We start from the raw sequence: 9,887 nt of genomic DNA, 5'->3' as shown, positions 1-9,887 counted from the left end.
TTGAGCAGAGAGGATCATCTATTGGCTTACATTAGGGAGGGGGAAGGAGTCTTGGCACCAGGTGGAGAGACATGAGAGAAAACAACAAAATATAATTAGCATAACAAGAAAAAGAAGCCCAAATAAGAGTCCTTTCGTAGTTGACAGAAATCTTCCACCAGTCTTGGAGTTGAACCAATCATTAAAGGAAAGAGAGGGATCCTTTAAAGTGCCAATATGAGTATTTACATCTTCTAGTAACTGTCACTATTCTGTGGTAATCTGGAGTATATACATAACATTCTGTTTTTTTTTTTAAGATTTCATTTATTCATTCATGAGACACACACACACACACACAGAGGCAGAGACATATGCAGAGGGAGCAGCAGGCTCCCTGTGGGGAGCCCGATGTGGGACTCAATCCCAGGACCCCGGGATCACACCCTGAGAAGAAGGCAGATGCTCATCCACTGAGCCCCCCAGGCATCCCTATAATATTCTGTTTTAATAAAGCATGGACGTGAGTTGCCGTCAGGATGGTATAAAAGACCATTTTGTTTAAATTTATGGGTGACTACGAGTTGCATTTGGTTTAAGGCAGCTGCTGTAAACTTGGCTAAAGCTTCTATCTAATTTTACATCAGTAGAGGCAGCTCCTAGGACAAACCACCTAAGGGATAAAACCATTGAGAAGCCCTCTTTGAGGACTAGCCTTAACAATATGATAATAATGAAGAATCACTGGCAAGTGGGAGAAGACCTGTCTGGGAATATGGGCATCCCCAAGTGCATCATCCAATCCAAGCATAAGTGGGGCCATCCATTATTTCCACAAGTCCGCAGTTAACCCCATGAAGTGGGGTGCACCCTGGCTCTTAAGGAGTGATTTTGTCATCCCAGCCACACAGAATTATTCAAGGTGTTAGTTGAGTTATACAATTGTTGGGGAGTCCATTCCAATTTCCAGCTGTTTAAATAATCATATGCCATGGGGTTCTGTTGTTATCGCCACGGAATAAGAAGTATGAAGACTGCCTATACATGATCTATTGTGGCCATTTTTCTGAAGTTTACCTCAAGTTTTTTAGCTTAGGCAAACAATAAATATTCAAAGATAACCATGATAAACTAGAATTTAACATTCACAAAGGTATGTATTGAAACAATTTTTCTCTAAGGTTTTATTTGTTTATTCATTTTTAGAGAGAGACAAAACATGAACAAGGGGAGGGGCAGAAGGAGAGGGAGAGGGAGAGAATTTCAAGTGGATTCCCACCGAGCAAAAAACCCAATGTGGGGCTCAATCTCACAACCCCAAGATCATGATCGGAGCCAAAATCAAGAGTCAGATGCTTAACCATTTGAGCCACTCAGGCGCCCTCATAATTCTTCTCTTTAAAATCACCCTTATTTCCAGGGTGATGCCTGGGTGGCTCAGTTGGTTGAGCATCTGACGCTTAATTTTGGCTCAGGTCATGGTCTTGGGGTCATGAGATTGAGCCCCGCTTTGGGCTCTGTGCTGGGAGTGGAACCTGCTTGAGATTCACTCTATCCCTCTTCTCCTCCCCTGCTCTCTCTCTCTAAAAATTTTTTTTAAATAATAAAATCATCCTTATTTCCAGAGATAGCCAAATCAAGACTAATTCATTTGCAAAACAAGTCCAATTTTAAAAAGCTTGGCCTCATTATTTACATAAGCTCGGCAAGAATAGTGATTGATCATATAGATCTTTTAAAATCTGCTTTGCTGGAACTTTTTATAAGGAAACTTCACTGAACTTTCAGTTGTCTCTCAAGGCCAGGAGCCAAGCCAAATACTTGCCATCAGGCATGCCCACATTACCTGTAGATTTGGGAAAATTCCTCTTCTTGAAGTCTCCAAAATATCCTGAGGTTCCTGCACCTTCCAGAAAGTGTCATTCTTCACCCACCTGGTAAGGCTGCCGGGAACTCTGTAAGCAAGGGATCAGACCAACATTTCCAAGGGGTTCTATTGGCTTGATAAATTCAATCTTAGTTCCTTAAAGCTGTCTGGTCATATCTGAGTCTCTGCACGTCTCTCAAATACAACATTCCAGCCAAAGCCTTGGTAAAATAACCAGTGTTTCCAATGGTGTCCTGTTACAAGGAGAACAGACTCTTATTGAACTTATGTAAATAACTATGATTGCCATGGAAGAAAGAATACTCACTGAGACTTTTTGAATTTCAGAGGGTTCAGGTAGAGAGAAAGGTTCAATGCTTCCATTTGTTCACAAATGAATACTTTATCACATTTCTGTAAGTCATAGATATCTTAAGAGTAAATTTCCTTAATCTGGAAGAGCAAACATTAGAGAATCAGCAGTGTTTCAAACTGGAGTCATAATAACTATAATCATCTTCCTCAATTCATTTAGTCCTGTGTTACTAATTCTTATTCAGTTTGAATACACCCTTTTAGTTACTCCTGGAAATTCTTACTCATTTTAGTTTTACGATTTTAAAGATATCAAAACCTGTATTTGTTGAAAGTCCTCAGGGTGCCTGGGTGGCTCAGTCTGCCTTCAGCTCAAGTCATGATCCTGGGATCCTGGGATCGATCCCTACATTGGGTTCCCTGCTCAGTGGGGAGTCTGCTTCTCCCTCTCCTTCTGCCCCTTCTCCACCCAGATGGTCTCTCTCTCTCAAATAAATACATTTTTTAAAAGTCCTTTTTTGAATCTCCTTAAAGATGGAACATGTTTTGCAAGAGCATCAGAACAATAAGTATAAATGACAAAAGACTCACAAATGGACATGATTGAAGATTTGATATGAGAGTTCATTATCATGCAATTGACAAAGAAATTCAGTTATTTCTGTGACACATAACATTTTAATAATTAGAATATCAAGTGATGACCTTATACTAGAACACAACATACCAAAATAAACAAGCCTAATTAGTCAAAAGAGACTTCATTTACAATTCAAATCTTGGAAATTTGCTAAAATCTCAGAAAGTTTTATAAAGCATATGCCTAAATAGGATTATAGATCATCAAAGACCTGATAAAGACAAACATAGAAGCTCTTTCTGGGCAAAGAGAAAAAACCTTTGTTCATATTTTCTTATCAAGAGTAGACCAACAATTCAAAAAAACTGTTTTTAACAGAGAAAAGCAGAATTTCAATGCTGTAATAGTGTATTTTTAAGATTCATTCATTTTGGGTGCCTGTGTGGCTCAACCAGTTAAGTGTCCGCCTTTGGCTCAGGTCACAATCTCAGGGTCCTGGGATTGAGTCCTACATGAGGCCCCTCATTCAGCGAGGAGTCTGCTTCTCCCTCTCCCTCTGCCCTTCCCCTCTCCCATGCTCGTGCACGCTCTCTCACACATGCTCTCCTTCTCAAATAAATAAATAAATAAATAAATAAATAAATAAATAAAATCTTTTATAAAAAGATTTAATTTATTTATTCATGAGAGATACAGAGAGAGAGAGAGAAGCAGAGACACAGGCAGGGGGAGAAGCAGGCTCCATGCAAGGAGCCTGATGTGGGACTTGATCCCAGGTCTCCAGGATCACACCCTGGGCTGAAGGCAGCGCTAAACTGCTGAGCCACCAGGGCTGCCCTAAATAAAATCTTTTTAAAAATTCATTCATTTCAATCTTAGTCTGACCTGACCACAGATATAATTCCTTTCCAAAGAGTTCCCTTCACAAGCCTACAATTTTTTCTTTTTACATTCAGAATTTGTTTTTTTTTTAATATTTTATTTATTTATTCATGAGAGACACAGAGAGAGAGAGAGAGAGAGAGAGAGAGTGAGAGAGAGGCAGAGACACAGGCAGAGAGAGAAGCAGGCTCCATGCAGGGAGCCTGACGTGGGACTTGATCCCAGGACTCCAGGACCACACTCGGAGCCAAAGGCAGGTCCTAAACCTCAGAGCCACCCAGGGATCCCCTGCATTCAGAATTTGTCCCAAGCCATTTCTCTGCAAACAACCAGTCTCTTTTTAGGAAAAAATCACTTCCTTTTTCCTCCAATAAAAATGTATTCTCATTCCTTATTTCTTACACATCTCTTACTTTCCCACATACAGAGTTGCTTCCCTTATTTCCATCAGTCTTAATTATGTTTAGCAGAATTTTAACTCTTAGAAACTTTAGTCTCCAGTGAAAACTAAGTAGGAACCAATTGTGAATTGTCTGTTACACCAGAATTCTTCAGATGGCAAATTTATTAATACATTTTTTTAAAGATTTTATTTATTCATGATAGACAGAGAGAGAGAGAGAGAGGCAGAGACACAGTCAGAGGGAGAAGCAGGCTCCGTGCCGGGAACCTGACACGGGACTCAATCCTGGGACTCCAGGATCGTGCCCTGGGCCAAAGGCAGGCACCAAACCGCTGAGCCACCCAGGGATCCCTATTAATATATTTTATCAATAAGGCACAAAGCATGTTTTCCAACAGACCTAAGTATCCTTAGTTTCTCTGCAGTAAAAGATCAAAAGCACAAACCTATGTTCAGTAATCAACGCTTTAGTATTTTGTCTCATTTGGAAAGGACTTAGATGTCCAAAGAATTCAATCCGATTTGTCAACCAAGCAAAACTTTAAAGTGTCAGATTATCAAAGACTTTGAAAGCTATCTAAACAATTACCCATGAAAACCTTGAGACACCAATAATTAACTATCATTTTATTTTTTTTATGATAGTCACAGAGAGAGAGAGAGAGGCAGAGACACAGGCAGAGGGAGAAGCAGGCTCCATGCACCGGGAGCCCGACGTGGGATTCGATCCCGGGTCTCCAGGATCGCGCCCTGGGCCAAAGGCAGGCGCCAAACCGCTGCGCCACCCAGGGATCCCTTAACTATCATTTTAAATCATCTTTTTGCTAGCAAATTGCCACAGATAATACAAGCTTATTTGACCTTCAGTAATACTTGGTAGAATAAAAGTTTCCTATTTAATTCTGATAACTCTACAAAGACATATCTATCTTCATTAAAGCAGCAAACTTAAATTAGTTTAAATACTGAACTATATTTCAGCTGGGTCCACTTAAAAGTCAATCAGTTTGTTTCTGATTGTTAGTTTTTACCTGGGGCACGGGTGGGGAAATCTGAAGCGGGTGGTGATGCAGAAAAATGTTGGGGTTCAGAGCTCAAGGCCAAGCAAGAATTCTTGAGATGTTTTCATGCAAAAAGGTGGTTTTATTAAAGCACCGGGACAGGACCTGTGGGCAGAAAGAACTTTGCTGGGGTTGTGATGGGTGACTGATTATATAATTTCAAGTTAGGAGGGGGTTAGGGAAAGCACAAGCCTCTGAGGTATTTTGGAAACAAGGTTCTCAGGACCTTGAGGGGGCTAGCTGTTGTTAGGAAAAGGTCATTTATTACTGCCTAATAAAGCCTGAGTCATGAGACCCTTCAGATGTCTATCGGTGGGTCATATGCTTGGGGGATGATTGCCAACTTGGGGGAGGGTTGAGATAAAGGAAGTTTCCAAAGGAATTTGTATATTTTAAAGTAGATTCACAGGATCTTGGGCAGTCGGGGTAATGTTAAGCCAAGATGGCCTTTTGCCCTCAGTCAAGTATTATCAAGCTAAGATTGCCTTTTGCCCTTACAAAGTATTAACATTGGCAAATTGAACTCCAATTAAAAAATATAAAAAAGAAAGCACCGCTGAGTTTCTAGAGTAATGTTACTCTGCGTGTTTGAGGGACTTGTCAATGGGCTGTCAGTAGTAAGGAGATTTAGTTTTTATTTTCTCTTTGTCATCAGCTGGTGTAAGTCCAAGGGGGTGCTCTCTCCTTGACAGGGAGGGTAGGAGGAGCCAATGGTGCTGGAGGCACCAAGGATGTTAAAAGGAGCCAGTTATGCAGGCAGCACCCAAAACGTGCAGAAACAGGAGCGGGAGCGGAAGGCAGAATAAGTGAGGTGCCTAAAAGCTCAGAGGCAGAGGAAGAGGACTCCTGGTTCCAAAGCTCCTCAGCTCCAGGAGATGAACAGATGCCATGTTTTTGTACCACCACGTGGAAATAGACAAGTCCATGTCGGAAACTTCCCTGAAACAAGAGGAGGTTTGGCAGTTGCTTAGGATTATTCCTTAAAGTCCTTCTGGAGGTAGACCAAACAGAGACAGTTGGCTCCAATTATCCTAGCCATTAACCCAGGAAATGAATGATGGAGAAGCCCCCACATATCACAAGTAACCTGGGTGTGTTAGGAGGATCAGAGAGAGAGTCAGCATCCCCTTCATTAGCGATGGCCTGTGTTTCCTCCAGCAACCTGGGTTTATTAGGAGGAGGCCTATTTAGACAATCGTCATCCAAAAGGTCAGGGAGGGGCGCTGATTAGCCTGGTTCATGGCCAAACATATTCTGCAAGAGGCCCTTAGGTCGGGGTCTGAAACAGAGCAAGACACTGTTTCCAGTTATTGTGGGGGTTGGGGTTTTGGGACAATGCCACAAAGGTTTGCATATCTGGGACTTCCGACCATTTGTAGGAGTTCCAGCAGAGGAGGTCAAGCTGGAAAATAGTATGATAAGAAAGTTCTGTGGAAGGGCCGTAACTCTCGATCTCGGTGTTTGTAATGAGGCCAGGAAACATAAAAAGATGAGACTTTTTTTTCCCTCAGCCCTCGTGGGTCAAATGTGTTCCAGCTTTTCAGAATAGAGCTCAAGGATGAGTCCAAGGAACAGAGGGGTCTGTCCTATAGTGGGAAAGACTGGCTGCGCGTTCCCGAAGGGGCGTCCGGCCAAAGGGAATGGAGTCCCGGCTTGCGGTCGACATTTCAGTCAGGCCTTCCTGCTGACCTGCAAAAGGACCCGACCTTAGATGAGGCGACTGTGTTTGTGGGCGTCCCACCAGGAGGGCCTGGGCGAATGGCGACGGCAAATGGCTGAGCTTGGGCGGGGGCATCCCCCCGGGGCATCCCCGGCAACAGGTAGAGCCAGACACCAGTTTGGCCCGACTGGGCCAGGATGAGGAGGGTGCGGACGCACTACCCAGCCGCGGGTCAAAATGGCGGCTGGAAAAGGCGGGAAACAGAGGCAGAGACGCAGCCAGCGTCGGGGAAAGCGTCTCGACCTAGTCTATAAGGTGTGCGGATTCGCCCTGGGCTTGTTTCTGCTGCCAGGGGGACACAGGTCTGGAGCAGAGCCCTGGGCCCGCAGGTAGAAAGCAGACGAAAGGAGTCCTTGGCCCTCACAGGCGTAGGCAGTCTGACGTGTTGGCCCTCAGCCCTTCAGGCCACACCAGGCAGCCGCCCTGGCCGGAGACCTTCAATTCTCTGGAAGGTGCCAGGGTTAGGCTGCCTGAGGGCTGAAAGACAAGGGACACGGAGGCGTTGATCCCTCCGGAGGACAAAAGGGGAAATCCCTCACCATTGCGGGCCAGGCCGGTACAGCCGGACACCCCTCGAGCAGCGGATCCTCACCAGAGTCCCCCGGCCGGCCTGGGCTCCTCAGGACCACTAGAGTCGGTCCACGCAGGGAAGGCCCTGGGAAGTTCCTGGAGAATCTGGGGAGAGCCCCTGACCGGCAATGGGGCCTCGTGCGGGGTTCCCCCAAATGTAGGGAGCCGTAAAGTCTCCCGGCATGGGACACCCAATGTGAGGTCTCTCCTGATCGCTTGGGGGCCCCTGAAGGTGGAGCCACGAGCAGGTGCAAGCCAGTGCTACGGCAGGTGGAAAGCGTTCACCCAAGGCAGAACAAAGGAGATGGAAGTTTATTGAATCCACCTGGAGGGAGCTGTGGGCGGGAAAGCAAAGGAGAGGATGTGGGCAACCAGGCAGAGGATGCGGCAGTTTTTCAAGGGGGAAGGTGAGGAGGTATGAGGACATATTGAATTCTCCCTTTTTTGGTAACTGTGCCTGGTTGTAAGTAGCCCATTAGTCAGTTAGGGCCTATGGATATCTTGATGGGGGTCGCTGGATGGGTCTGTGTGTATTTAGCCAGGCCCTTTTGCCTTTCTTTACATTCCATTGCTCACCCCTGTTGTCTAAATGTTGCCTCCCTGGGTGGCTCAGCGGTTTGGCACCTGCCTTCAGCCCAGGGCATGATCCTGCAGTGTGGGATCGAGCCCCACATTGGGCTCCCTGTGTGGACCCTGCTTCTCTCTCTGCCTCTCTGTGTCTCTCATGAATAAATAAATAAAATCTTCTAAAAAAATAAAAGTGGCCTCTACATATGTGATATACATGTAGCATGGGAAGTGAGCATTTTTATTATTTATTTATTTATTTATTTATTTATTTATTTATTTAAAAGATTGTGTTTATTTTTTCATGAGAGACAGAGAGAAGCAGAGACACAGACCAAGAGAGAAACAGGCTGCCCACAGGGAAGGAGATGCAGGACTCCATCCCAGGACCTCAGAATCACCACCTGAGCTAAAAGTGGATGCTCAACCAGTGAGCCTCCCAGGCATCCCAACAATCATTTCTTTTGTTTGGAAGGGGAAAAGGGACATCTGAGAGTCAGGTAAGCCTTCTTTGAGGGTCAGAATTTTGAAGGATGAATAGAAATAAAGAGGGATTGACTGTGATGCTAATGAATATTTCACTATAGGTGCTCTATAGAGGCCCTCTCTAGGAGCCCCTCACATGCACATGCTCTTGGATGGGCCTTAGGAATACATTGTTCTATATTTTTGTAAAATTTGAAAAAGATATTTTAACTGTAATTGGTTAAGACCTTGTATATTATTCAAGGTTCTCTAGAGAAACAATATCTATCTATCTATCTATCTATCTATCTATCTATCTATCTATCATCTATCTATCAGGAATTGGCTCACATGATTATGGAAATGAAAAGTCCCAAGACCCAGGAGAGCTGGTGGTATAGTCTCAGTACCGATCCTAAGCCTGTGAGCCCAGAAAACTGATGGTGTAAGTTCCACTCTGAGGGTCTCACTCAAAGTTTTTGTGTTACAGGTCTTCAGCTGATTTGGTGAGGCCGACTCACATTAGGGAGGACCATCTGTTTTACTCAGTCTGTGGATTCAAGTGTTAATCTCATCCAGAAGCATCCTCACAGACACACCAAGCATAATGTTTGACCAAATCTCTGGGTACCCTGTGGGCCAGTCAAGCTGAGGCATCATACCAAACATCAGAGACCTTTCTGTCTGTCTCATTGCGAATGTTACTCCCTGACATTTCCCCTCATGTTGTGTTGTCAGGTAGTGTTCGAGCAACATCAATCAGAATTCTGAGGATCCAACTGAGAGCAAGTTGAGTTGGGCTTAGATTTAGTTTGGGTTTAGTAAGATAAAAATTGATGAGTTTTTTTTTTTAAGATTTTGCTTATTCATGAGAGGCACAGAAAGACAGAGGCAGAGACATAGGCAGAGGGAGAAGCAGGCTCCTCACAGGGGGCCTGATGCGGGACGCAATCCCAGGACCCCGGGACCCTGGGACCACAACCTGAGCCAAAGCCAGATGCTCAACCACTGAGCTACCCAGGCGCCCAAAAATTGATAAATTCTATAAAGTCACTTCTGTGTATGGTTATTGCTAGTCATCCTGGCATAGAAATGGCCTCTACCATCCACTGTGTAGACACCTTGGTGATACAGAAGTTTTAGAACGAAATATGTGAACATATTCTGGTATCCAGCACCTGAATTACATGGGTAGTGTAAGAAAACATTTGCACTTTGATAGAACACTATACATTGTCTAGAAGACACCACTCTGGATTATCAGTTTCTGGTTCTGTTGGATAAATTGTAGACAACCTATGCAAAATAATTCCTGTCTAACGACATGCAAGTTCTGTCCTGTCCGGTAGAAGGTTAACTGACTTACCTAACCCTGTAGAAAAACTGGATTATAAAGTCTCTCAAAGGACCTCTGTTCTGATTGCTTTATTAAAGTAAGTAAGCACTTCGGTATATTGAATATTCTCTAATTTACTAGA

Source organism: Canis aureus, chromosome X, assembly GCF_053574225.1.
Source record: "Canis aureus isolate CA01 chromosome X, VMU_Caureus_v.1.0, whole genome shotgun sequence".
Lineage (NCBI taxonomy): Eukaryota > Metazoa > Chordata > Mammalia > Carnivora > Canidae > Canis > Canis aureus.
The sequence above is the reverse complement of the archived record's forward strand: the minus strand, read 5'-3'. Positions refer to the sequence as shown.